Source organism: Diceros bicornis, chromosome 34 (genome assembly GCF_020826845.1).
Source record: "Diceros bicornis minor isolate mBicDic1 chromosome 34, mDicBic1.mat.cur, whole genome shotgun sequence".
Lineage (NCBI taxonomy): Eukaryota > Metazoa > Chordata > Mammalia > Perissodactyla > Rhinocerotidae > Diceros > Diceros bicornis.
In genome coordinates, this window is record NC_080773.1 from 10,568,711 (window position 1) to 10,595,827 (window position 27,117).

Below are 27,117 nucleotides of genomic sequence, written 5' to 3' on the forward strand. Positions count from 1 at the left end.
ATAAGTACAGCAAGAGTAGAAATTGATCATATAGGCTCTTTTAAATCTGCTTTTCTGGAACTTTTCATAAAGAATCTCAGATTGAACTTTCAAGGCCTCAAGAGGCCAGGAAAACCAAGCCAAGGACTTGTCATCAGACTCTGCCTGCAATACCTATAGATTTGGGTGAATTCCTCTCTTATCTTGAAGTTCACCAAAATATCCTGTGGTTCTTTGCACCTGCCGGGATAGTGACCTTCTTTATTCCCCTGGTAAGGTTTCTGGGAACTGGTAAGCAAGGTACCAGGCCAATATTTCCAAGTGGCTTTATTCTGTGAAGTCAATCTTTGTCCCTCAGCTGTCTCGTCATATTGGAGTCTGCATGTTTCTCTCAAATATGACATTCCAGTCAAAATTTTGGTAATATAACCAATGTTTCCAATCGTGTCCTATTATGAGGAGAACAGATTCTTATTGAACTTATGCAAATAATTGTATTGCCACGAAAACAATACTCACTCACTAAGAGTTTCCAAATTCTGGAGGGATCAGGTAGGGAGAAAAAAGATAAATGTTTCAATACTGCTTAGAAAAGTATAATTTACCAAATTGTATACATTATAGTTAGCTTAAAAGAGAAAAAGTTCTTAAATCTGGAAAAAACAAAACATTAAAAATCAGAAATATTTCATGAAAAATCATAAAAATTATAATCATCCTCATTAGTTCATTCAGTCCTGTGTAATCAATTCTAGACCTTAATCTTCTGTTAGCAGTTTCATGAAGTCATCAGTTTCTCCATTAGAGTTGTGTAATTTCTTACCAAGCTCAATTTTATAATCTGAAAGTTTATCAGAAACCTACATTCTAGAGCAAGTGTCAGAGTCCTTCCCATGAATCTCTCTGAAGATGAAATACATCTGCAAAAATATCAGAGTAAAAGAACTATCTGCAAATGACGAAAGACTTAAAAAGGGCAATTGACAAAGAAACTTGGCTATTTCTGTGACATACAACACTTCAAGATAATAACTAGAATTATGGCTGACAACCAGGACAGATCAGAATTTTAGGAATGTTATACAATTTTATTTATTTATTTATTTTGCATTTTATTTTATTTATTTACTTTTTTATTGCAGTAACATTGGTTTATAACATTATATAAATTTCAGGTGTACATCATTATATTTTGATTTCTGTGTAGATTACATCATGTTTTCCACCCAAAGACTAATTACAATCCATCACCATACTCATGTGCCTAATCACCCCTTTTGCCCTCCTCCCTCTCCCCTTATGCTCTGGTAACCACCAATCCAATCTATCTCTATGTGTTTGTTTCTGTTGTTTTTATCTCCTGTTTATGAGTGAGATCATATGGTATTTGACTTTCTCCCTCTGACTTATTTCACTTAGCATAATACCCTCAAGGTCCATTCATGGTGTCACAAATGGCCAGATCTCATCATTTTTTATGGCTGAGTAGTATTCCATTGTGTATATATACCACATCTTCTTTATCCATTCATCCCTTGATGGGCACCTAGGTTGCTTCCAAGTCTTGGCTATTGTGAGTAATGCTGCAGTGAATATAAGGGTGCATATATCTTTACACATTTGTGTTTTCATGTTCTTCGGATAAATACTCAGCAGTGGAATAGCTGTATCATTGTTAGACAATTTTTAAAACACTTATATCAATAACATTTACCCACACAATATCATAGGTCCCCATGAAACAATGCTTAGTTATCCATTTAACCATGGTGACAGTTAAAGATTTTCAGGCAAATGCAGAAAATTAAATAGCTGTAAGAAAAACCTTAGCACTGGTAGTTAAAGACCTTGTAAAAATAATACAAGAAATTAATTTTGAGAAAACATAAAATCCCTACCCTTCTGGTAGGCTACTCAAAGAAAAAAAACCTTTCATAATCTCTTTATCAAGAGCAGACTAAAATTTTAAGAAAATTATCCTTTTAAGAGAGAGAAAACCAAATTTTAATTTTTGCAACAGCTTACTTTTATTAAAATTCATTTATTTAACTGAATTCATTTTAATCTTAGCCAACTTGACCATGCACAAAATTCTTTCCTCAGGGTTCCTCTTCCACAAACCTTCTATAACTTTCTTTTTACATTCAGAATTTGTCCCATGCCTTCTTTCTTCCCTTCTAGTCCTTTAGGACAAATTTATCTTTAACAAAACAAACAAAAATATTTCCATTCTTTATACCTTCTTTACTGAAAACATGCATCTCATTTTCCTTGAATACAAAGATGTTTTCCTTATTAATTTTTAGTAGCTTCAATCACATATGTTAATTGGAATTTTTAACCCTTACAGACCTTTATTTTTAGTGAAAACTAAGAAGTAAGCAATTATGAACTGTCTTTTACATTAGCATTCTGTGGCTTTGCAAATTTATAAATAATTTTCATAATTTCTAGAAACATGCTACTTCATAGTACAATTTTTAATAAAATACAAGACATGTTTACTAATAGACCCAAACATCTTTTGGTTTCTCTGTAATAAGAAGCCAAAAGTAGATAAACTTAGACATGTTTAGCAATAATGTTTCAATATTTTATCTTATTCGAAAATGACCCAGATAGTCAATGAATTTTTTATCATTTAACTAAATTTTAGCAAAACTCTAAGGTTTTAGGTTGCCAAAAAGTTTTGAAGTCAAGTACATACTCCATAACACATAATTATTAAAAAGTTTACCCCCAAATTTTTATCTTTTTCACATCTATTTAGTTTACTTATTCCCAATAATTACCTGCAAAACTTCATGAGACATTAGGCAAAATTAGCCATCATTTTAAGTTATTATTTTTGCTAAGCAGTTTTGTAAGAGAGATAACATGAGCTTATTTGACCAAGAAACTTAAAGGCTGCATGTCTGCATCATATCCAATGCTGATAACTCTGAAGACATGTCCATTTTAATCAAACCAACAATCTTAAATAAGCTTTCGTTTACCAAAGATTAATTTATACCATATTAACTTGAAAGGCATTTGGGTTAGTTACTATTACATTTAGAAATAATTTATATAAGCACTTACTTTTAGCCAATTGAATAGAGCTCTTTTGAAACAATACCATCCAGAGGTAAGATATCACATATATATATAGACACACATTTACAGAGACTTCACAGCTATTGTTTTAAAATTACTGCCATGAATCAGGTACAGTAATACAAGGTTCCCTAGTTATGAATCCAAATTTTGTTTTAAACTTTTTCTACTAACATTTGTGGAGAAGACACTTAAGATTGTAGATTTTGGGCAAGGGTACACTTATGGCTGTTTTTCTTTCCTTTTTTCCTTTTTTTTTTCTTCAGTCTTAGGAATTGGTGATGTGCTAGATAGTTCCTGGTGAGTTTTGCAAGCTTTTTCAGATAAGGGAAATGGGTGGAATATGAACTGCCTCTAGAGCTGCATTTCCAGTCTTGCAAGGATTTTTATTTTTTTTTGAGAACGGTTGCTCTTAATTCCTCAGAAATTGGGTTGTAATTTAAATGACATTATAGGATGATCAACCTGTCCAACTACATCATCCCTAATTTGCTTCTTCCCCTCTGGGTGCTAAGTTTTATTTTAACTTAGGGAACAAGGCCTGGAAAGAAAATTCCTATTAGTCTCTGAATATCAGCTTCCAGTTTGGCCAAATTTCTGATCATAAGTTGCTAACTCCTTTCAAATATCTTGTCAGGTTTCAGTCAGGATGAGCAGTGACTATACCTGGCTGTATTGAACAGCAGTTTCCCAGAAAATCTCTGAGTCTTGTTAACTCTGAGAGGGGCTCATTTTGGGCCCTCCTTCGAAGGTAGATTATGGGATGTCTGTAAAGACTTTTCTTTTAGGTACCTTTCATAACTTAATTTTCTATTAACTTTTTGCAACAAAACTTTCAATAAGGTTATTTTGGAATTTTGAAGACTTTACTTTTAAGTGCACTTTTAAATGATATTATCTAATCAGAACGTTCCTTCTAATGGCCGAAGTAATTCCCCTGAGGCCGACAGCAGTTTGGTAGGAGCCTTAGCCTCAAAAGGGAGTGCAGCTGCATTTTTGTCCAACTGTATTTTTGGGAACCACCCCCCAACCTGACAATTATCAAGCCAAGCCCTCAGGACACAAAACAAGCTTGGTAAGATTCTGCAGTTCTTTGTAAACATGTACAGCCTCTGGAAACTTTAGGTTGAAAGGTGGAGCCCTTCACTTTTTAAAGATTAAAGATTTTTCCTTGTTCCTTGGTTTGGAGGCTCAAAAAGAGCCCAAAATGGCCACTGTAATTTAAAATTATCCCAGGTTATCTTGCCATCTGTTTACAGTTATCCCCATTTTAAGGGGCTTTTCCTAAGGTGGCTGCAACAAACAGGGTAATTTCTAAAGAAAAGTTCCTTACAATTGCTGAGAAACTCAGTCCCCAAAACAACCAATTCAATTCAGACAAGCATTAACACACAGTACAATTCTACATATAGCACAGACCAGAATACTAGCCAGTTTGCCAGGAGAAGCTCAGAACCAGTGCCAGGAGCTACTCAGAACCAGATTGCCAGGGGCAAGTTGGAACCAGTGCTGGGAGTTGCCCAGATCCAGAAGCAATTTCACAAGTGAACCTTTTTTCCTGCCTCTAATTACCTTGGGTAGTCCAAGCCCAAGGTTCAGGTCTTAGCCTGCAAGGATTCCCCAGAGTACAAGCTGACCCTATATTTCCAGGAAATCAAGCCAGAGACAAGGTAAAGGACAGTCATTTTCTTAAAGTTACTCACCCAGAGCCCAGAGACATCCTGATCCAGAAGTTGTTTCTTCTCCCAAAAGGAAAAAACGCCTTGGGGCCTGGAGCACCACAGGGGGGAAACAGGAATTTGATCAGTTAAGCCTCTAGACAAAATTGTCTAGGTGGCTGCTTAGGGTCAATGAAAAGACTGCACACCACACCAGGGGTTCCAGAGCCTCAGGCGGGTGTTCACAGGACCTTGCCCCTTTGTGGTCGCCAAATTGTTACCACACAAAACTGGGGTTGTCTGCCTGCCACACACAAAAAAACCCAATTAATTACAGCATTGGCTTTTGGGAGAGATATCAGTTTTATTCTACAAGATCAATCTGCAGGGAGACAGGAGGAATGTGCCCTCAGATCTCTCTCCCCAATTCAGGATTTGGAGTGAAATTTAAGAGGTTAGGGAGAACAAGCTGGCATATGGAAATGCTGGTGGGACAGGTTTTGATTGGTGGGCTTCTAAACATTTATGACAGGGTTCTAAACATTTATGATGAGGTTTTAACTTTTATGATCAGGTTCTAAACATTTATGATGAGGTGGGGAAGGAATTTTAACACTGGGTCTTCCTGAATGAGGGACCCCTCGCTTCTGATAAGAGTCCCGCTTTTAAGTTCCAGTCATGTCCCAGTCCTTTGGTTCCGTGGGGAGGAGGATCTTTGGTTCCGAGGTCATTTCAGGTCAAGATTTCGTCTTCTGCACGTGCTCTGGTTATGTGACTTCGCAAATTTTCCGAAAGGCAATTCTTAATCACTCTATTGATAAGAGATGGGGTCAGTTGAACTGATCCTGGAGGGCCGGTGGTTACAGTGTTTTCCTGACTTTAAATAACTGAGAAAAGGAAATCAACAGATTGGTTTAAGAACAGGTTAGATACAGCTGAAGAAAAAGTTGTCCAACTGAAACATAGGACATAAACTCCACAATAAGGTGTGAAAGAGAAAAGGATAGAAAACAGAGCAAGTAAAAAACGTAAAGAGAAGGCAGGCAGGCAGGTGCCCTGGGGATCAGATAGGGGAGGCCATGCCCTGCCCCCACATTTGGCCTGCCCCGCCTTGCCCCCTGGGCCTTCTGCTGCCCCCAGGGTCTGAGAGCAAACCAGAAAGGCTTCTGAAACCCAGGGGGTGGCATGGGATGGGTTGAGGGTGACAGGGCTGTCCTCTCTCCCGTGCTTTTGAAGCTTCTCAAGAGCCTCAAGCCGGGGTCGCCATTCCAGGGTGGAGGGAGGCAGACTGAGCCCACCCATTACCCCAAACTCACTACGTATCTCTGGACCGGCACTGTTTCTTTTTTCATTTAATGAACAGAGCTGGGGCTGAGGTTCAAAACCTTCCTCCTCCCATTGTGTACTTTGAATAAATGACTTCACTTCTCTAATCCTGTTTTCTCATCTATGAAATGGGAATAATAATAATAATGCTGCTTTTGTAGCGTTTTTAGGATTTAATGAAAAAACAAGTAGTTAGCACACAGTAGGCCCTCAGGAAAGGGGGCTGTTACTGTTGATGCCCTCACCCCACCAGCCCAAGGGGGACCACTGGCCTGATCTACCAGAAGCCCAGCCCTGCGAGTTGTTTTGGGGTTGAGCAGACAGAATGGCTAAAGCTGTTGCAGGAACTATCAAGACACAGGCTCAGTGACCTTGAACAGGTTACTACTCCTCTCTGGATCTGTTTCCCTGTCTGTAGCAGTCAGGTGCTATAACGCAAAAACTCTGAGGGACAGCAATGACGGTACATTTATGGAGCACTTACTGTATGATTCATGCTTCACCTGCTTCCCAACAACCCCAGGAGGCCGCTCATGTTACCAACATCCCCACTGTACAGAAAGCAAGGCTCAGAGAGGTGGAGTGACATGTCCACAGTCACACAGCTACAAGTAGTCATAAAAGCTAGCAGTTGGGCTCTCCTGTCTGAGTGGCTTGGTCCCCTAGGGGCACTGGGCCAACTTTAAAAGAGTTTCCACTATTCCTTCTCAAGCTCTCTCCCCCTCCTTTCCAGCCTTCATTGAGAGGCCCTCCCCGGGTTGATTTAATCCTCACCACAACTGAATAACTGGGGCTGTTATCCCCACATGACGTGTCTGTAAAATGAGCTTCAGAGAGGCAAAGTGATTCTCCCGGGGTTATTTAGCTAATCAGTGAAACCGAGACTTCAATCCAGGAAGCCTGACTTTAGAGGCTAATCCGTCTCCATAGTGCTGTTTACCGAGCACCTACTGTGTGCCAGACGTTGTAGCTCATCTGTCATCCTCCCCACAGACCGCACCTCTATTTTACATGAGAGAAACAGGGTCTCAGAAAGTTTGGGTAAGTTTGGCCCAAGGTCACAGAGCCAGTAAGTGGTCAAAGAAACATTCAAACAGGTCTGCCTGTGTCCCCCAAACCTTTCATGCCTCAAAAGGGGGAAAGAGTTGAGCCCCATCATTCATTCATTCACTCAACAAATACTTATTGAGCACCTGCTACATCAGGCACAGGATGTCCCACAATAAACCTGACCTGGCCTCGCCCTTAAGAAGCAAACAGTCTTGGGTCTGCCCATGAGGTGCTCAGAGTAAACAGACACCAATTCTAGATTTGGGGTTTGGAGAAGATGTCAAGGGAGGCTTCCTGGAAGGAGTGGTTCTGGAATTCTGTCTACCTTCTATCTGGGTCACCTAGGCAAGGCATTTATCTTCTCTGTGTCTCTTCAACTGAAAAATGGTGATAAAAATGCCCACCTTGTCCAGTGTGTCTCAAAAGTTGTCAGCATTTATTACTAATGTTATGATCCCATTGAGCCCAGGGCAGAGAAAGTGGGCAAGGAGGAAAGAAGGGTGATGACACCAAACTCTAGCCTCTGGGAGAGGACAGGCAGAGAACTCAGGAACACAGAAAAAACTGATGAACAGGCTCCCTAGAGGCCTCAGACAGGGTGTAGCCTGCGTAAGTGCAGGGCCAAGTCTGTGGCCTCAGCTAGGCCCCTGGGGCCTCTGGCAGGAAGGAGATGAGGGCTTTGGAGGGTGTGGCCTGAGGAGAGAAAAGAGCGAAGTGTTGAGGGGAGGCCTCTCCAGGTGTTTTCTTCCTTGGGCATTCTGAATCCCAGGCCCTATCATAACTTAATCATTCTTTGTAGTAAACATCCCCTGCTTAAAACACCACGTGGTTTCTGTCTTCTGAATGGGCTTTCACTGATACTTGAGAAATTGTTATTTTCTCCTTCATGCCACTATTTTGTGATTTTTCTGATGGATTATATTACTTGTGTGATTTTTTAAAGATTCCATTCAAACATCTCCTTCTCCTGTTAACGCACAAAAATGGGGTTCTCCTACCTGATGCGCATAAACAAACCAATTAACTACGGCATCAGCTTTTGGGAAAAGAAATCAGCTTTATTCTGCAAGATCCATCTGCAGTGAGACAGGGTGTGTGTGTCCTCAGATCTATCTCCCCGCTTCAGGATTTGGGGCAGAATTTAAGAGTTTAGGGAGAACAGGCTGGCATGCGGAAACACTGATGGGACAGATTTTCATTGGTGGGCTTCAAGCATTTATGGTAAGGTTCTAAACATTTATGATAAGGTTCTAAACATTTATGGCAAGGTGAGGAAGGAATGTTAACACCAGATCTTCCTGAATGATGGGCCCCTTGCTTCTGATAAAAGTCTGACTTTTAAGTTCTGGTCATGTCCTGGTCCTTTGGTCCTCCCCTTTGGGGAGGACAGTTTTTGGTGCTGTGGTCATTTCAGGTCAAGATTTCTTCTTCTGGGGCCAGCCCCATGGCATAGCGGTTAAGTGCACGAGCTCCACTGCTGGCGGCCTGGTTCAGATCCCAGGCGCGCACGATGCATCACTTGTCAGGCCATGCTGTGGCGGCGTCCCATATAAAGTGGAGGAAGATGGGCACAGACGTTAGCTCAGGGCCAGTCTTCCTTAGCAAAAAGGGGAGGATTGGCATGGATGTTAGCTCAGGGGTGATCTTCCTCACAAAAAATAAAGGAAAAAAACAAAAGATTTCTTCTTCTGCACATGCTGTGGCTACATGACTGCAAATTTTCTGAAAGACAATTCTTAATCACTGTGTTGATAAGAGATGGGGTCTGTTTGAACTGGCTCTAAATGGCCCATGGTTACACTCTCTGAAGCACTTTCTGAGTTCCTCAGCTTGGTCAGTTATTCCCTTCTTTGAGTTGCTCATTTGTTAGAGATCTTAATGATAAAAATATTGGTGATGGAACTAATAACCAAAGCTGCTCATCACTGAATGTCTTTTCATGTGCTAGACACGATGCTGAGTGTTTTATAAACATTTACTTCTTTCATCTCCACCCTGATTCTCTGAAGTAGATATAATTATTATTTCTATGGAGCAGGTGAGGAAATTCGGGCTACGATGGGTGCAGGGACATCCATCTAGCAAGTGTCGGAGCCTGAATCAAAGCCAGGCCACTCTGGCTTCAATGCCTGTGTGTGTGATCACCACCAGGTACTGCCTCCTATTTTCATGCTTTATTCAAATCTAGTTGAGTTTTTATTTTGTCTTTTTTATTTTAGAGCATAACTCCCACACTGGATGGGGATTAATTGTCCCTGCCTGGGAAGGGACATAGTGAATTTTGACGTTAGATCCTTCCTACTCTTTAGGTGTTAAAATGGACTTTCTCTTATGAAATGACGAAGACAGTGCATGTAAGGTGTGTTTTGTTCCTTGCCCTCAGTTAGCAAAAATTTAAAAGTGGTATCCTATATTTTAATTGCCCTTTTTTCTTTTTTCCCTCAATTTTCTGATTCATGAAAGTCAAAATCTGGGATCTCTTCTCCTAATTACCAATGTTAGGAGGAAATCTATGTTCCTACTGAGCCAACAAAAATTATGTTGGTAATCTTGCCTGCAGAGTTTTGCCCATTCCAAATAAGCCCCCAAATTTTATTGAACATTTTATACTCATTCATTCATTCACTCACTCACTCATTCATTCCAATAATAAATATTTATTTAGCCTCTAATTTATGCCAGGAACAGTGCTAGGTGCTGGGAATAAAATATCAAGCAAAACACAGTTGCTCCCTGGAGTTTACAGTCTACTGGGTGAGCCAGGAATGAATCAAACAGACACACACATGCAACTGTGAAATTGTGAGCTATGAAGGAGAGGTAGAGAGTGCTTCGAGAGGCTGTGATCTGCGCCGGGAGTTCAGGGAAGGCTTCTCCAAGGAAGTCACTCATGAGCTGTGATCTAAAGGATGAAATAGTGTCAGCTGGTGGAACAGTGGCAGGGAGAACATTCCAGTTAGAAGGAAGAGCATGGGCAGAGGCCCTTTTGCACCAAGGAGAATGGTGAGTCTGAGGGCAGAGAGAAAGACAGTGGGGGTGGAGGAGAGTTGAGTGGAGGGGACATGGCATTCAGATGAGAGTAAGAAGCAGACAGGCGCCAATCCTTGTCTTGTGTGGCTTGTTAAGGGTTTTACTTTTCATCCCAAGAGCTCTGGGGAGTCATTTAAGAGTTTTAAGCCCCAGGCACAAGAGAAGAGAGTCATTTGATCAGATTTGCATTTTTATGTGAGGAAGATTAGCCCTGATCTAACATCTGTTGCCAATCCTCCTCTTTTTGCTAAGGAAAATTGGCCCTGGGCTAACACCCTTGCCTATCTTCCTCTGCTTTTGGTAAGCAGTGCGTAGGTCCGCACCCAGCATCTGCACCCAGGATCTGAACCCGGGATCCAAACCCGCAAACCCCGGCCCCCGAAGCAGAGCACGCGAACTTAACCACTGTGCCACTGGGCTGGCCCCCAGATTTGCATTTTTAAAGATCCTCTTGGCTGCAGTATGGAGAAGAGGCCAAAGGGGATGCAGTGGGTAGGGGGAGACATATTAGGAGTCCATTGGATGGTACCAACCTGAGAGTCACATGGACTAGGACCAACATTGGAAGAGAAGGCAAATGTATTCAGGATCCTGGCCAGAGGAAGATCATCTAGAACAGGAAAGAATCAGTTGTTATTGTGCAGGGCTCAGGTGAGCAGGCGAGCAAGCACAATGCAATGTTCAAAGACCTGACCCACCGCAATATTTTGGGTAGAGAAGCCAAGCTGATGTCCTGGTCTGTCCAGAACATTCTTAATTATAGCACTTGAAAGTCTCATGTGCCTGGAAACTTCTAAACTCCTCCCTCAGTGGCAAACTGAGATAGTCACTGTAATTTAACCACCATGTCTGATGTGTAAATCAGGGCACACCTGCACTTTGCTCTGTTTAGCATTTCATTAAAATGTACCAGACAGCCTTAATGAGCTAAGCTTGAGATCTTGCCTTTACCGTGCCCTGTAGTATTGATTAAGCTACATTCACTGTGTAGTGTCTGGGATAAGTAGTATTATAAGCAAGATAATTTATATTACCAATTGGCTTTTCTCTAAACTGGGGAATTGGGATGTTCTGAATAGTCAAATATTCTGATTAATATTTATATCATGTTTATATAAGGAATCCTAAATTTTAATTTAAAAAAGCATTTTTATTAAAAGAAATCATACTAGGCAAAGCCTGTGGTCACATGCTTGAGCTGGAATCCCATACGACCTGAGTTCACATTCCAGCTGTCATCTATAAGCTCTGTGTCCTTGGGCTTATTTCTTACTTAGCTCATGCCTCAGTTTCCTTGTATATAAACTAGAGATAACAATATTTACTCCTGGGCTGGCCCCGTGGCTTAGCGGTTAAGTGCGCGCACTCCGCTGCTGGCGGCCCGGGTTCAGATCCTGGGCGTGCAGCGACGCACTGCTTTCTCTGGCCATGCTGAGGCCTCGTCCCACATACAGCAACTAGAAGGATGTGCAGCTATGACATACAACTATCTACTGGGTCTTTGGGGGGAAAGAAAATAAATAAATAAAATATTTAAAAAAAAACAATATTTACTCTTAAGGTTATGATGAGAGAAAGCATGTAAAGTGCTGGGCGCTTTGCCTGGCATACAGTAAGTACCCAATAAATGTTATCTTTAATTATGGATCTAGGCATCTTAAAGAGAGAACTGCATGGAATTGATTATACTAGAGCTGCACTGTCAAGGACCCACCGGCCACATGTGGTTGATGAGCACTTGAAATGTGGTAAGTCTGAAATGAGAGACACCATAAGTGTAAAATATGCTTGGAAGAGTTAGTAAGAAAAAAAATTTTCCATATTAATTTTATATCGAATATACACTTAATATTTTGAATATAAGATATATTATTAAAATCAATGTCACCTGACTTTTAAAATATGGCTATTAGAAAATTCAAAATTACGTATGTGATTCACAACTGTGACTCACGTTTTTCCATTGGACAATATTGTAGTAGAGGTTTGAGAGCCAAAGGACAAGAAGAGACAACTAAGAGAGGGATATGGACTATTACTCTTTTTTTTTTTTTTGTGAGGAAGATCAACCCTGAGCTAACATCCATTGCCAGTCCTCCTCTTTTTGCTGAGGAAGATTGGCCCTGGGCTAACATCCGTGCCCATCTTCCTCTACTTTATGTGGGACGCTGCCACAGCATGGCTTGACAAGTGGTGCATCAGTCCGCACCTGGGATCTGAACCTGTGAACCCGGGGGCCACCAAAGCGGATCGCGTGCTTAACCGCTACGCCACCGGGCCAGCTCTTGCAGCTTTCTTAAATTAGTAGTTTGTTGTGGTTTATTGTCTCATTGTACATAAATACTTACTTTTGTATTAAAATTTGTATTCGCAATCTTATATTCTTTTTCTTAATTGTACCAGCTTTAGACCACACAAAACGTGGATTTGCCTTTGCAACCAGCTATCATCTTATCCTGCCCTCACCACACCTCATCCGTCCGTGTTTCCAGATACACAATCTCGTTCATCCCATATTCAGTGCTCAACACACATGTGCCAATAAATGGAAAAATCTTTTTATTTTAAATTATTTTTTATTTTTTTAATTGTAGTGGAATATACATAAAATTTACTATTTTAGTCACTTTTAGTGTACAATTCAGTGGCCTTAAGTACATTCACAATGTTGTGCAACCATCACCACTACCCATTTCCAGAACTTTTCATCATCCCAAACAGAAACTCTGTACCCGTTGAACATTAGCTTTCCTTTTCCCCCTCCCTGCAGCCCCTGGTAATCTCTATTCTACTTTCTATCTCTACAAGATTTTCCTAGATCACTCATTTAAGTGGAATCATACAATATCTGTCCTTTTGTGTCTGGCTTATTTCACTTAGCATAATGTTTTCAAGATTCATTCACATTGTAGCATGTATCAGAATTTCATTCCTTTTTATGGTCAAATAATATGCCATTGTACATATATACTACATTTTGTTTATCCATTTGTCTGTGGATGGACACTTGGGTTGTTTCTGCCTTTTGGCTATTGTGAATAATCCTGCTATGAACATCGATGTATAAGTATCTGTTTGAGTCCTTGCTTTCAGTTCTTTTGGGTATATACCTAGGAGTGGAATTATTGTATCATATGGTAATTCTATGTTTAACTTTTAGAGGAACCACCAAACTGTTTTCCACAGCAGCTGTGCCATTTTACATTCCTACCATTAATGCATAAAGGCTCTAATTTCTTCATATCCTCCACACCACTTATTTTTTTTAATAATAGCCATCCTAATGGGTGTGAAATGGTATCTCATTGTTATTTTTGTTATTAACAAAAAGCAGAGGAAAATATTTCTGTGATTTTCTCAGGGAAGTTGAGTATGGATGGCTTTAAACGTATAACACTGAGGGCAGCTGTTTTTGCACATCCTTCGGATACTCCTGGGAAACATAAGTGCCAAAGAATGTGGCTACAAGTCAAAAACTATTCAGGATTATCCACCTTTCCCTTGGAAAAGGCTACATAGGGCTCTAAAGAGAAGCTCAGAGGGAGAAAAACTTGCATGCTCACTGGAGAGGTGTGACCCACCCCAAGCCCACTCAGCAAGTGTGGCCTGAAAGTTGAGTGTTAGCTGACCAGACTCTCTGCTGCCCCAGAGCTCCCTGCAAATGTCTCTTGAGGCCAGCAATTGTTATCGGTGGTATCTTCAACACCTAGCGTAGTTCATCACACACAGTAGCAATTCAATAAGAATCTGTTAATTGAACAAATAAGTTCCACCAATGGGTCTGTCTTATTCATCTCTGTGGGCTTCGCCTAGTGACTAGCACGTAGTAGGAGCTCAATAAATAGCAACTGCTATAGGCAGCGGGACAATGTAGTGGTTAAGTCACTGACATTTGGAATAAAAAAGTCCTGGCAGTCCAATCGCAGCAAGTCCATCTATGTGTTGTGTGAGTCTGAGCAGGTCACATCATCTCTCTGAGACTCAGTTTCCTCATCTGTAGGAAGAGAATTTACATCACAGCGTCCTGTGGGAATTAAAGAAGCTAATCCACAGAAAGAGCCTAGCACATGCCGAGTGCTCAACAAGCTATAATTATTGGAATTCATATTATTATCAACATGTTAAGTAACCCTGGTAATCACTCTTGTTTCCACTCCAGCATCTGCAAAATGAGAATGATTGACCAGATCATCTCTGCGTCTCTTCCTCACTAGAATTCTAGGAATTAGAAATGGGGGGGCGGGGGTTTTTTCTTTTTTCTTCTTCTTCTTTTGGTGGAAGTAGAATAGCCCTTAGCAGAGGAAAAGGTAAATTGACAAAATGTCACAGAGAAGTTTAGAAAAGAAAGTTTTAAAAAGCTGTAGAAAGGCTGGGAGAGAGGCCAGGAAGAGGACCCACGTGTGCTGGGTCTTCCCAGCAGGTGAGGTCAGAGGAAGTCCCCTTAACGGTAACCCAGACTCCCACGTGCCCACGTCCTGTCAGCTGATGGAGGAGGACCGTCTCCCTCTCCCCAGGCCTCCCTGGGTGCCTGGTGATGTCTGGGTCCTGAGGACTCTGAGGTACATCTTTCATGTTCTGCTCCTTCCGTCTCTGTGTCCAGCTAAGAGCACTGCCTACCACTGCCCTCAAGCCACCCGTGCTCAGGGTGCCAGGGCAGTAGACGGCTCTGTGCCAGGTACAGCCAAGACACTGGCCAAAGCTCTGAGCCACACAGCAGCGGCCGGGCCCATGTGTCCCTGTGACATCATTGCATTTCTAGGTCTGACCCTTTCTGCTCTGAGGCTACATCCCAACCATGTGGCTCAGCAGGACTCACAGCCTGCCCTCCCTTCCCTCTTCTCCACACCTTCCGCCTTTCCTCACACCCCTGAGCAAAAGCAGTCTTCTGCCAAAATAAACCAGTCTTCTCCCCTGTCCTTGTCTGCAGCGGAGATTGCAACGGGATCCCCATCGTGGAGCTGTGAGGGGTGAAGGAGAGAAGTGGTGTAGAGCACGAAGCACAGGCACAGGCACGTAGTTAGTGCCCAAGAAATGGAAACTGTTATTATAGCATCATCTCAGTGAGAAAAGCAAAAAGCCCACTTCTCTTGCAAAAAGAAATTGTAGGGGCCGGCCTGGTGGCGCAAGCGGTTAAGTGCGCATGCTCCGCTGCGGCGGCCTGGGGTTCGCCGGTTCGGATCCCGGGCATGCACCCATGCACTGCTTGGCAAGCCATGCTGTGGCGGCGTCCCATATCAAGTGGAGGAAGATGAGCACGGATGTTAGCCCAGGGCCAGTCTTCCTCAGCAAAAAAAAAAGAAGAGGATTGGCAGATGTTAGCACAGGACTCATCGCCTCACAAAAAAAAAAAAAAAAAGAAATTGTATATTTATAGAAATCCCATTGTTATATTTATTATTTATGGTCAGTTTTAAAGACATAAAACATTACAGTATTGGTGTCAAATGTGAATTTTATTTCTATGTCTTTATTAAAATACAAACAAAAAAAAATCCATTTGTCAGCTGAGAGAGGGGGATGTTTGGAGTTCAGTGGGCTGCACGAGGAGCTTGTTTATTTCACATTTATTTTACATTGTCATGGTCTCAAAGTGACCTTGTCTGATGTGATGTTTTGTGAAATTGTTTATATCCCACAGGAGAACATGGCCTAGCAGTGAACATCAGACCTGTTTCCATATGTTAGGGGATTTTCTTTCTCAGGCCTCATCATTCACACACATTCACTCAACAAACATTTAATGAGCACCTGCTGGGTGCCAGGCCCTGCCGCAGTTGCTGGGGATACAGTGGTGAAAAAGACAGATGTGCTCCCCGCCCCTTGGGCCCCCAGCCTGTAGGGGAAGCAGAAAGGGGAGGAGAGTCAGAAAAGGGGAGGTGCAGGTGCAGCTGTCTGGAGGGCCAGAGAGCGTCCCTGAAGAAGAGCCAGTCACAAGGAGCAGGAAAGGTATTGGCTACTGAGGAGGTGGGGACTGCCCGTGTGGAAAGGTTCCTAACAGAAAGGGATGGTCTTGAGAAATGACACTGCAGAGCTGGCAATGGCTAAAACTCTAGAGCCTGCTAGACCGTGTCAAGGCTTTCCAAGGTATGTGGTTTATAAGAGCAAAAAAAAAAAAAAAAAAAAAAAAAAGGAAAAGGGGCCAGCCCCATGGCATAGTGGTTACGTTCATGTGCTCTGCTTCAGTGGCCCGGGGTTCATGGGTTCAGATCCCAGGCATGGCCCTACACACCGCTCATCAAGCCACACTGTGGCAGCATTCCATATGCCAAATAGAGGAAGACTGGCACAGATGTTAGCTCAGGGACAATCTTCTGCAAGCAAAAGAAAAAAAAAAGAGTAAGATTGGTAACGGATGTTACCTCAGGGCCAATCTTCCTCACAAAAAAAGAAAAGAAAAGAAAACGGCAAGTCTTCAATAATTTTTAGTATAAACAATGCTACACTATGCAGGTCTTAAAAAATATGATGCAGGTGGGTATATATATTGGCACGGCAATATATCTAAAATATATATATTTTTTAAAAAGTAGGTTTCTAAAGATCGTGTACAGGATGCTACAATTTAAAGGTATGAATATGTACACCACAAATGCCCAAACACAGAGTGACTACAAATCTAAGGCAATATTTCCAATGCAGCAATAAAAAACATTTCACTGGGAGCCAATAAAGTATTGTTGGGGTTGTCCTGATTCTATGAACTTTTAGGGAAATGAAATGTGTACTTACAATACTTACTAGTTTAGATATAATTATGTATTTAAATTATATGAGTAGGGCCGGCCCAGTGGCTTAGCGGTTAAGTGCGCGCGCTCCGCTACTGGCGGCCTGGGTTCGGATCCCGGGCGCGCACCGACGCACCACTTCTCCGGCCATGCTGAGGCCGCATCCCACATACAGCAAGTAGAAGGATGTGCAACTATGACATACAGCTATCTACTGGGGCTTTGGGGGAAAAAAGCAGGAGGAGGATTGGCAGTAGATGTTAGCTCAGAGCTGGTCTTCCTCAGCAAAAAGAGGAGGATTGGCATGGATGTTAGCTCAGGGCTGATCTTCCTCACAAAATAAATAAATAAATAAATAAATTATATGAGTAATATATGTTTTGATCTTTTCCAATTTCGTTTTTTAAAAATTTTTTTTACACAAATTCAGTATAAGTATCTCTAACAGCAGTGTTTTCTCACCCCCAAAGCGATTTTTGAGGCTTCTAAGCCCGTTTCCCAGGGCCCGTCAGCTTCTCTTCTAAGTAGAATGAGGAGTGGAATCTGGAGGTTATTGACAAACTACAAAGATGCATTCATGTGACATTAGTATTTTTTTAATTCAACCTTGTAGGTATATCTTTTTTACCACCACAATATCAATATAGGATTTCCCGTTTGAATAGCTGTTAAAATACTTTTCTGCAACACCATCCAATCCATGCAGGTGTACAATGATCTTCCCAGGAATAATCGCTAAATCTGAGTTAAGTTTTTCTGCCATTTGTTTGACTGATTTCATAGGGTGACCTCTTTAGCCTCCAAAGTTCAAATTAATGGAGATCCTTTAAGTCCAACGAATGTTCTCCAACCTGGCCTTTGTTCTTCAAAATGAAGTCCTTCAGACAACTGCACCCTCCCCCATGAAAGACTTTTTAAAGATTCACATGTAAGCCTCCTCCCTCTTTATTACGGGATAATGCGGTGGTGGGGGCAGGGACTCGCCTAGAAATAAGAATGGAAGAACATACACCCAAGTATAAACGGTCAGGGTCCCTTGGTGATGCGATTATATGGATGGTTTGTATTTTCTCCATTCTCTACATGTGCACTTTCTAATTCTTCTACCATGAACATGGATTACTCATATAATAAGGAACAAAACAAACAGTAATAGTTATAGATGCCTTGTTTTCAAAAATAAAGAAATCATTCAATCTCAGGCCCCAGGCCCTCAGGCTCCGCCCAAGTCTCTGCATCCCCTCACTTTGGGCAGCAAGCACCTCCTGACTCCAGGGCAGATGCTCTTCAGCTCCTGTAGGGATCAAGTTCTCCTCTTCATGCAGTAGGAACTGGGGAAAGGGGAGAGGCCAGCTCCAGGACACTTGAAAATACCCAGGCTGAGAGCCTGTGGGGAAGCCTGTGAGAGGCCTCCACCACCCAGTCTTTTTTCTTGGCAGCCTTAAACAGAAAGAGAAAATTCCAGCACAAACTGAACTTCAATTTCCAAATGTCAAGAGAGCAGGGAGGACCGGTAAGGAGAATGGCTACTCAGTGTAAGGCAGCCCAGGGCCTGGGGGCAAAGTGCTGCAGGGAAGGCGCCCCAGTCCTTCATCCCCAGGGAAGGAGGATAAATCCCTCTCTACCCCTTCACACTCTCCTTCCCCCTCTCCCGTCTGTTAGTTTTCTGGAGAAAGGTTAGAAGGTGTCCTCTTAACAAAGAGGGTTTATTCTAAGGGCAGCCTGGTCCTGCAGAGATGGAACCTTCCCAGGACCTGGATGAGGCCCCTGCATAGAGGCTGGACTCCCTCCTGGAGCAGAGCCTTCAGCCCCAGGAAACTGGAAGGAGGAAGTGAGGACACTTGGCAGCGCATTCAGTGGTTCGTGTAGGATCAGTGCTTCCACGATGAGCAGGTTTTGGACCAAGAAGTCAGGGTGCTGAAGGTGGGGAAGGTGAGCACTTGGGGACCCAGGGGCTTTGAACGCAGCTCTGTCCCTTTGGGGGATGAGAGACCTTGCGGGAGGTTGCTTCATCTCTCTAAGCCTCAGACTCCTCTTTACAACTTGTTTGTCATTGCGAGATAAATAAATAGTCATCGTCATCATTGTTTTTATATTGGGGATCCAGCTCTCTGAGTCCCAAGGAGTCTGCTGGAATATGAATAGCAGGTCTTTGTAGTAATTGTGCTTTTTGTGTCTGGTTTAAATACTTCTTTACCTCCTAAGTGATAAAGATATTCTGCTACATTTTTCTTCTAAAATGGCACTTACTGGTTAGGTTAGAAACTACCTAGCAATTATGTAAAAGCAGAGGGAAGTTTATGGGCTACATGGGTTTTAAAGGGCTGACACAGGAATTCAACACCTATTTATACCATGGTTTCTCCTGTGAAAATAATAACTTGTAATTCAACTTTCAAGATGTCGTGCTAAATCAAAACTATCTTAACCACAAGTCTAGATTTTTTTTATTCTGCTAGAATGAAAATAATATAACACTAACTTAAATTAAGTAAACCAGGCTTTACCTGGAGGTAATAATGGCTGCCAAACGTGAGGCTGAAAAAGAAGGACACACAGCCTTAAAAGATCTTTAAAAGCAGAAACCAAAGACTAAGGAGGTGTTATTAGCAAAGAATGAGCTTAGAAATACAAGTTCAAGAAATTTGAGCTCCTGCAGGTGTCTAGAGAGACAGGACTTTGCACTCTAAGCTCTGACGCTCCCACTGTCTCAACTTTACAGTGTTTTCCTTTGGAGCACCGGCAACTTATCTCCTTCTGCTAAAGATACATCAGCACCTGTGCTCTCTGAATCCAAAAGCAATGAAGGAAATCCCTACTACAAACGGGGTACACATTCTCTCAAGGATGGGCTTGAAGGTGCTCAAATATTTTAACATATATTCTCCATAAAGTGCTCCTACTGATTCCAATGTGCTGTGTTTCTTAAGATATTCTCCTTATGGTCACATGAGTACCCATATCTTGAAGTCCCCAGGCCCACCTTTATGGGTAGATCTTATATTTGAGACTATTTGTCAAAATAAGAAAAATTTTATTTTATCTTTCTTTTCGCTTTCTCAATGATCTCTATTTTTAGAAGTTGAAACACCCTTAGAATAACTATCTCCAACTATTTAGAGAAGAATGGAAAATGCCTAAAATAAAATATGTATGGAGTTAAAGACCTTATTTTGATAAATATTGGTAAACAAGCACTAGCCATGAGGACACATCTTCATTATATTTCTTCCTGTATTAAGAGTTGGAGGGTGGGGCCGGCCCCGTGGCTTAGCGGTTGGGCGCGCGTGCGCTCTGCTACTGGTGGCCCGGGTTCGGATCCCGGGTGCGCACCGCCGCACCGCTTCTCCGGCCATGCTGAGGCTGCGTCCCACATACAGCAACTAGAAGGATGTGCAACTATGACATACAACTATCTACTGGGGCTTTGGGAAAAAAAAGGAGGAGGACTGGCAATAGATGTTAGCTCAGAGCAGGTCTTCTCCAGCAAAAAAAAGAGGAGGATTGGCATGGATGTTAGCTCAGGGCTGATCTTCCTCACAAAAAAACAAAACAAAAAAAAGAGTTGGAGGGTGCATTGCACATAATGCAATGTTTCTTTTATTTCTGCCTTTCTCAACCTTGTTAAGCACTATTTTTTTCTTAAGTATATCTAGTTATCCTGGTTTCATCTATCCATATTGGGGTGAGATTGCTGTATTTTTCTAGAGTTGAATGTGCTGATTCCCTCTGATTTCCTGCCGTGAGTGCCCTGGAGAATCTTCTGGGACTGGTAACTTTTGCAGGGACATCTCTTGCTGTACTTAATCCCTGCCACCACCTGACATCCACATTCTCCCTTTTTCTACTATTCTATCTGCTCAGGTCAAAACACCTAGTGCCTAAATTAGGGTTATATAGGAATTAATAGGAGATCTGAAGTCAAAATTGCTTTAAGGTCTTTTTTTTTAATGATACAATTAAAACATATAGTCACAAAAATACAGGAAAATACAGAAAATTACAAAATGAATGACTTATTATTTATAGGTAAACACTATTAACATTTTGGTGTACAATGGTAGCATTTAAAATATTTATATATAACTGTAAAATATGTATTTATTAAAAAATTTATTTTTGAAGTGATTATAAACTTGTTTCCAGCCAAAATGGAGCAAAATCCTTACAAATAACCTCTCTCACAGATTACAAATAAAACTCTGGAGAGAAGTAGAAAAGCAAACAATATCAGGCAAATGGGGACAGAAGTAAAAACTTGACTAACAACCTGTAAGGGGTGATTATGTGGCTGCTTTTCCTCCTCGTCTCCCTGCTGTCACCCAAGGGCAGGGGGAATCCTGCAACTGTACAGCAGGCACTGAAAGCAAACCTCTGGGAGAAACACCCGATTTCCAGCCAGACAACTGGGAAAGGAGGCCTCTGTGTGTCAGAGCGGGGACAATCTCTGTTTCATTTTGTTTTGTTTTACTCTCTTGGCCCCATCCCGAAGACAATGCCGGTTATGATCGGTACAGCAGCTCCAGCAGTGGCACAGGCGCTCTGTGAGATTACATGGCTTTCTGGCCAGGGAAGAGGTGAAGGGACTCCTGTTGTCTGAAGAGTGTAGGGAAAGCCCCACTGATTTTGCCCTCTTTGCTCTGGCTAGCTCTGTCACCTCAAAGGCTGACCTGGTCACAGCTGCATGACAGCACAAAGGGTTAAACCCTGAGAGGAACATGTAAAAGAGGCCCTGACAAGTTTGAGAATGGAGATAAATCCTGAAGAGGAGAAAACTGGAGAGGGGTATCACTTAAATCTGTGTATGAACCAACACAAGTCCCAGGCTCACCCTGAGCAGCACACGCACAGAACAGATCCAAATAAGCAGAACAAAGTCTTTGAGAACTGAACTCCAACATAAACCACCACTCAAGCCCCAGCTTAACCCCTGAATGATGTGTGTGAGAAGCAGACACAAACAGCATAGCAAAGACTTGAAATCTGCACTGAGACTGGAACAACTGCCAACGGAAGGCAAGACAGACAGGCGGCCAAAGCATAACTGTGTCAATCGCTTAACTAAAACAATCAATCAAAACATCACCCTGCACAGGATTCTAATAGGAACCAGAGTTTCACAACATAACATGCAAAATGTCTAGGATAGCACCCAAAATTACTCAAAATAACATACAAGGAACTAGGAAAGTCTAAGCAATTCTCAAAGGAAAAGACAATCAATAGATCCAACTTCAAAATGACCTAGACATGGAATTATCAAACAAAGCAGCTATTATAACCACGCTCGATGAGGTAAATATTCTTGAAATGAATTGAAAGATAGAGGTTCTCAGCAGAGAAATAGAAATTATGAAAAAGAAGCAAATAGAGACTTTAATATAATTAAGAATACAATACTCCAAATGAAATGTTCACTGATGAGCTCAATTAAAGAATGGAGAAGGGAGAAGAGTCAGTGAACCTGAAGACAGATCAACAGAAATGATACAATTTGAAGAACAGATAGAAAAAAATATTAAATGAAAATGAACAGAGACACATAAGTATGAACTCATGTTTATCTTAACATAGATACAGATGGTTAGATATAAAAGTATTTATAGATATGTGTACATACATGTGTTAGTATACACATATATCTCCCTGGTCTGTCCACTGAGTGGGTCTGGAAGCAACATCACCCCAACAGTGAGCACCCTAGCAACCAGATCTTGGTTCCTAATAGTGTTTTCCAGTGAAAGGAACCAGGGATCCTTAGATGAATGGCTGATTCTAGGACTAGGGCAGGAAATACACAAGATGAGGCTGGAGCAACATTTAGTGCTGAAAAGGACTCAAACAAACAAAAAAAACCAAACAACAAACAACTGGTGATGATGGGGATATGTCAAAGAGACACAGAGCAAACTAAAAGAGCTCCCAGTTGCCAAAGATGCAACCATTTTAGTCACAAAATAAATAAAGTATTATTGGATTGTAATCCAAAGTAAAAAATAAATATCCATGAGCCCATACTGACATAAATGATTGAATAAATAAACAAATGGGGAAAAAAGACAAATCTACTATGCAGACGAATTCCAAATAATTTATATAAATACTATGCCCTTGGAGAGGTGGAGCATAACTCCCCACTCTAATTGTGCATAATGACATTCTTCTAAAGAGTACAGTATGGAAATAGTGAACAAAGGCGTACTTTATAGCGGAGAATATTTATAAACACTACTTCAAGACAAGCGATCAAGGTCAATGTCAATAGTGATGTCATGTTAAGAGTATGCACTCTTGACACAGTGTGATGATAATAGCACTTTACCTCTGTGGTCGCCTCTCAAAAACACGAGTCTGGTGAGAAAAGCCTCATAAATTCCAATAGAGACATTCTACAAAATATCTGACCAGTAATCTTCAAAAGTTTCTAGGTCATCAAAAACAAGACAAGTGTCACAGCAAGAGGAGCCTAAGGACACATGACTCCTAAATGTAATGTGGTGTCATGGGCGGGATTCTGGGACACAAAAAGGACATTAGGGGAAATGAGGAAATCTGAATAAATTCTGGGCTTTAGTTAATAATAACATATCAATATCGTTTCATTAATCGCGACAAGTGTACCACACTAATGTAAGATATTTATCATAGGGAAACTAGGTGTGGGGGGTAAATGAGAACTCTCGGTACAATCTTTACAATAGTTCTTTAAATCTCAAACTGTTCCAAAATAAAGTGTTTATTCACACACACACACACACACACACACACACACACACACACCAAAGTCTCCAAGACCTGTGGGACAGTATTAGAAGCTTTAAGATTCATCTCACTGGAGTTCCAGAAAGAGGGCGGACAGTTTGATGCAGAAAAAAATATTTGAGGAACAATGGCTGAAAACTTCCCAAATTTGGTGAAAGAAAGATTAAAGAAGCTCAGAAAACCTCATGACACAGCATATTCAAACTGCTGAAAACAAAAGATGAAGAAAAATTCTGGAAAGCAGTTAGAAAAAAATATACACGTACAGACAGCCAGAGAGAGAGAACGATCTGAAGAATTCAGGGTCACCCGTCAGAAACCACAGAGGCCAGGAGTGGAGCAACACTATTAAAATCCTGAACAAAAGAATTATCAACCTTAGACTTCTATATCTAGCAAAAATATCCTTAATGAATGAAAGAAAAATGAAGGCAGATGCAGATAAAGAGAATTCATTACCAGCCAACCTCCTCTAAAAAGATGAGAAAGGACCTTTTTCAGGCTGAAGGCAAATGATGCCAGAAAGCCTGAAACTTCAGGAACAAAGGAAGACCAACAGAAACAGTCAATATTTGCATAAATATGTTAGCCTATTTTTCTCCTCTTAAATTCTTTAAATGTTAATATGACTTTGAAAGCAAAAATTATACCAGTGTGTGTGTGTGAGGGCTCAACGCATATAGATGCAAAACATGTGACAACTATAATATAAAGAGTGAAGGATAAACAACTATATGATTTAAAGGTTTCTACATTCTACCTGAAATGGTAAAATACTAACTCTAACTGGACTTTGAAAAGTTTGATAAACAAATTGTTATCCTTGGAGCACCACTAATAAATACATACACACACATATATATATACTCACTCAGGAAAATATGTATAACCTGAATAGTCTTTTATCTAAGAAATATGAATAAAGCAGCTAAAATCTTTCACATGCAGATTTTGTATGACCATAAATTTTCCTTTCTCTTGAGTAAATAACTAGTAATGGGATTGCTGGGTCACAATGTAAGTGTGTCTCTCACAGCCTGCCACCATGGCCTTCACGCGCCACTGGCGCCTTACTTCTGTTCTGAGCAGCTCTCTCCTCCAGCATCCCCAGGGGAAAGGACAGATGGACACACAGTTGCTGACCTCGAAGCTGCCACCTCTGGCCAGCACTAAAGATCCTGAGCGCGACTCCCCAGTGGTTCCCGCTCTGCTGCCTCAAGAATCCCTGTCCTGCACAATCTCCCCAGGGTTCAGGGAAGCTGAGCCCCGCCTTGGGGGTGCATATTTTCTTGAGCATTCTTGGCACGTGCACCCTTTCCCCCCATGCACTTCCATCACCCTTCCTGTCTTTGCTCACACGTTCCAAATATGCATCTTTAGCAATAGACCAAATAGAGAGAGCTTTGCCTCTGGCTGGGTGGGAAGCTCCGGAAGAACTCTCCTGGCCTGTGATATTATGGAACTGCTCCTCATGCACGCTACCAGGGCAAGCTTCTGTCCTTGCCACTGCTCCACCCCTGGGACAGGGTCCCGCAGAGCGGCCTGGGCCCCGCCCCCACTGAGTTCTTCTGTCTGCCCTGCCCCGGAACGTGCTCTCAGACGGCGCTGCCAGGATCCAGTAACTACATGCCGTTGGATGCTGCAGACCCGTGTTCCTTTCTGGGGTCTTTACTTCAGCGTCCTGACATAGAAATCAGAGGAGGTGGGTGCTGTCTGCCCAAACGCCATGCCGTCCTGCAGCTCAGTTACTGCAGCGGGCAAACTGTCTGGCGTAGGAGGAGGTAGTCCCCGCAACGCCACCTGGAACATCCAGTCATCCCCTAGCCCTTGTGCAGAGGAGACTGTGTCGGGACCTCAGAGAGAGTAGGGAAGGAATCGCCAAACAGGAGGAATACCCCAGAGGCAAGAAGAAGCCAGACAATCAGAGAAGGGGCCCCCAGAGCACTGGAAGCCTACAGTCCGCATTTGGGCCCCTGGTGGTCAGCGCAGGCTGTAAGAGAACAGGCCTAGGCCGCTGAGGAGAAACCTCTCTCGCCGGAGCTCAGCAGACACTTCCACTAAGAAATCCCATATTTTTTAGGAACTCACGCCCCAAATGAAAGCCTATCCCGAACTCACACAGCTCCACTGGAGGTTGCCCGCCACTGCAGCGGAGGGTCCAGCCGCATGGCACCCCGGCTGCCCGAGAGGGCCACACAGAGCCAGGAGGGAGGGCTGTGGGCCCAGCCCCCAGCTTTAGCCGTGTCCCAGAGGAGATCCAGAGTGCAACGGTTTCAGATGCCACCTCAGGGCAGGCACAAACACCAGGAACTGGAGAACTGACGGCGCTACTGCCAATAAATGAGAAATTCCTCTGCTGCCACACAGGGGAGGGAGCCTCAGAATCTCCCACCCCGCCCCGGTGGGTGGACCCAGACTAGGAGAAGGAAGCAGCGTGCCAGCGCGTCACAGTGGACTCGGGGCTGAGACTGAGGTCGTCTGGGACTGCGGTGCCTCACAGCCTTCCCTTCCCTGTCTGTTGCTAGGACCGCTCCTCCGTCAGCCTCCCCTCCCGCCCTCAGCATCATCCACAGCTGCAGAGGCGCAGGAAGCAGCAGGACGCCCGCGGCTCGGGGGCCATCCTGGAATCCGCTGCAGCGGCCACCTCTATGGGTCGCTTGTCTCAGAACGCAGCTCACCAGACCCCGTCTTTTCCTCAATGCCAGAGCCCCTTCCGGGCATCTCAGCCCTTTTCACCTTGCTGACCCTGCTCCTCCCCCATTATTCACACACGACCTGGCTGGCCTGTGTGCTAGGCCCCCAAACCCTCCCGTCCCTGAGTCCTCCCCCACCCCAGGGACGGACTGTGAACCCAGCTCAATTCCTGACTCGCCTGCTCCTACAACTGCTGCTGAGTGTCTTCCCCCTTTCATGTTCAGGGCCACTTGGGGGTCCCCTCTGAAAGGGACAGAAGAGGCCCTTTGCATCCCAACGCCTCAGTCTCAGTTGCAGCCGATTCCAGTTCCGCCTTCCCCGCTGCTCCCAGCACCTCAATCCTCCTGTGAATCCTGTTAAACAGAACAGAGTCCCCTACACCCATGTGTGGATTCTCCTGTCTTCTCGCAGACCCTCCCTCTCCAGCTCCTGGTACTAGTGCTCCTCTCCCCACGGCCTGCTCACTGCTGTTTCTCAAGTCAGTTCCAGCCCCTCAACTAGCACATCTGCATGTTCGGCTCCCAGCCTGCTTGTGACGGGCAGGCCACACCTCCACCATGGACATCCCTCCACCTTCCCACAGAGGGGCCTTCCCTCTGGCTCCAGTGTGAGCTTCTTTCCATTTGAACAGGCCCAACAGATACCTCTCGTGGCAGTGCTGCTTCAGCCACAGAAACCACCAGCCTGCATCGAGGGTCTGAGGCCCCAACCCAACATTTCAACTTTCCCTGGACTCTGGAGCTGCACCCCACCCAGCCCACATTTCGGGCCCCCAATGGGCAGTGGCACGAAACCAC

The 27,117-nt window shown here is 42.9% G+C and overlaps 2 long non-coding RNA genes across 2 annotated transcripts in view; one reads left to right on the top strand and one right to left on the bottom strand.

Moving 5' to 3' along the window:
* Positions 1–27,117, top strand: part of LOC131396773 (uncharacterized) — a 49,036-nt gene that overhangs the window by 11,255 nt on the left and 10,664 nt on the right. The window lies entirely within an intron of this gene.
* On the bottom strand, positions 935–25,851 carry LOC131396774 (uncharacterized). Its single transcript, XR_009216682.1, has 4 exons — positions 25,745–25,851; positions 10,673–10,749; positions 4,779–4,845; positions 935–1,562 (listed from the first exon to the last, which is right to left on the bottom strand). It is a non-coding gene; the product is annotated as an uncharacterized LOC131396774 (long non-coding RNA).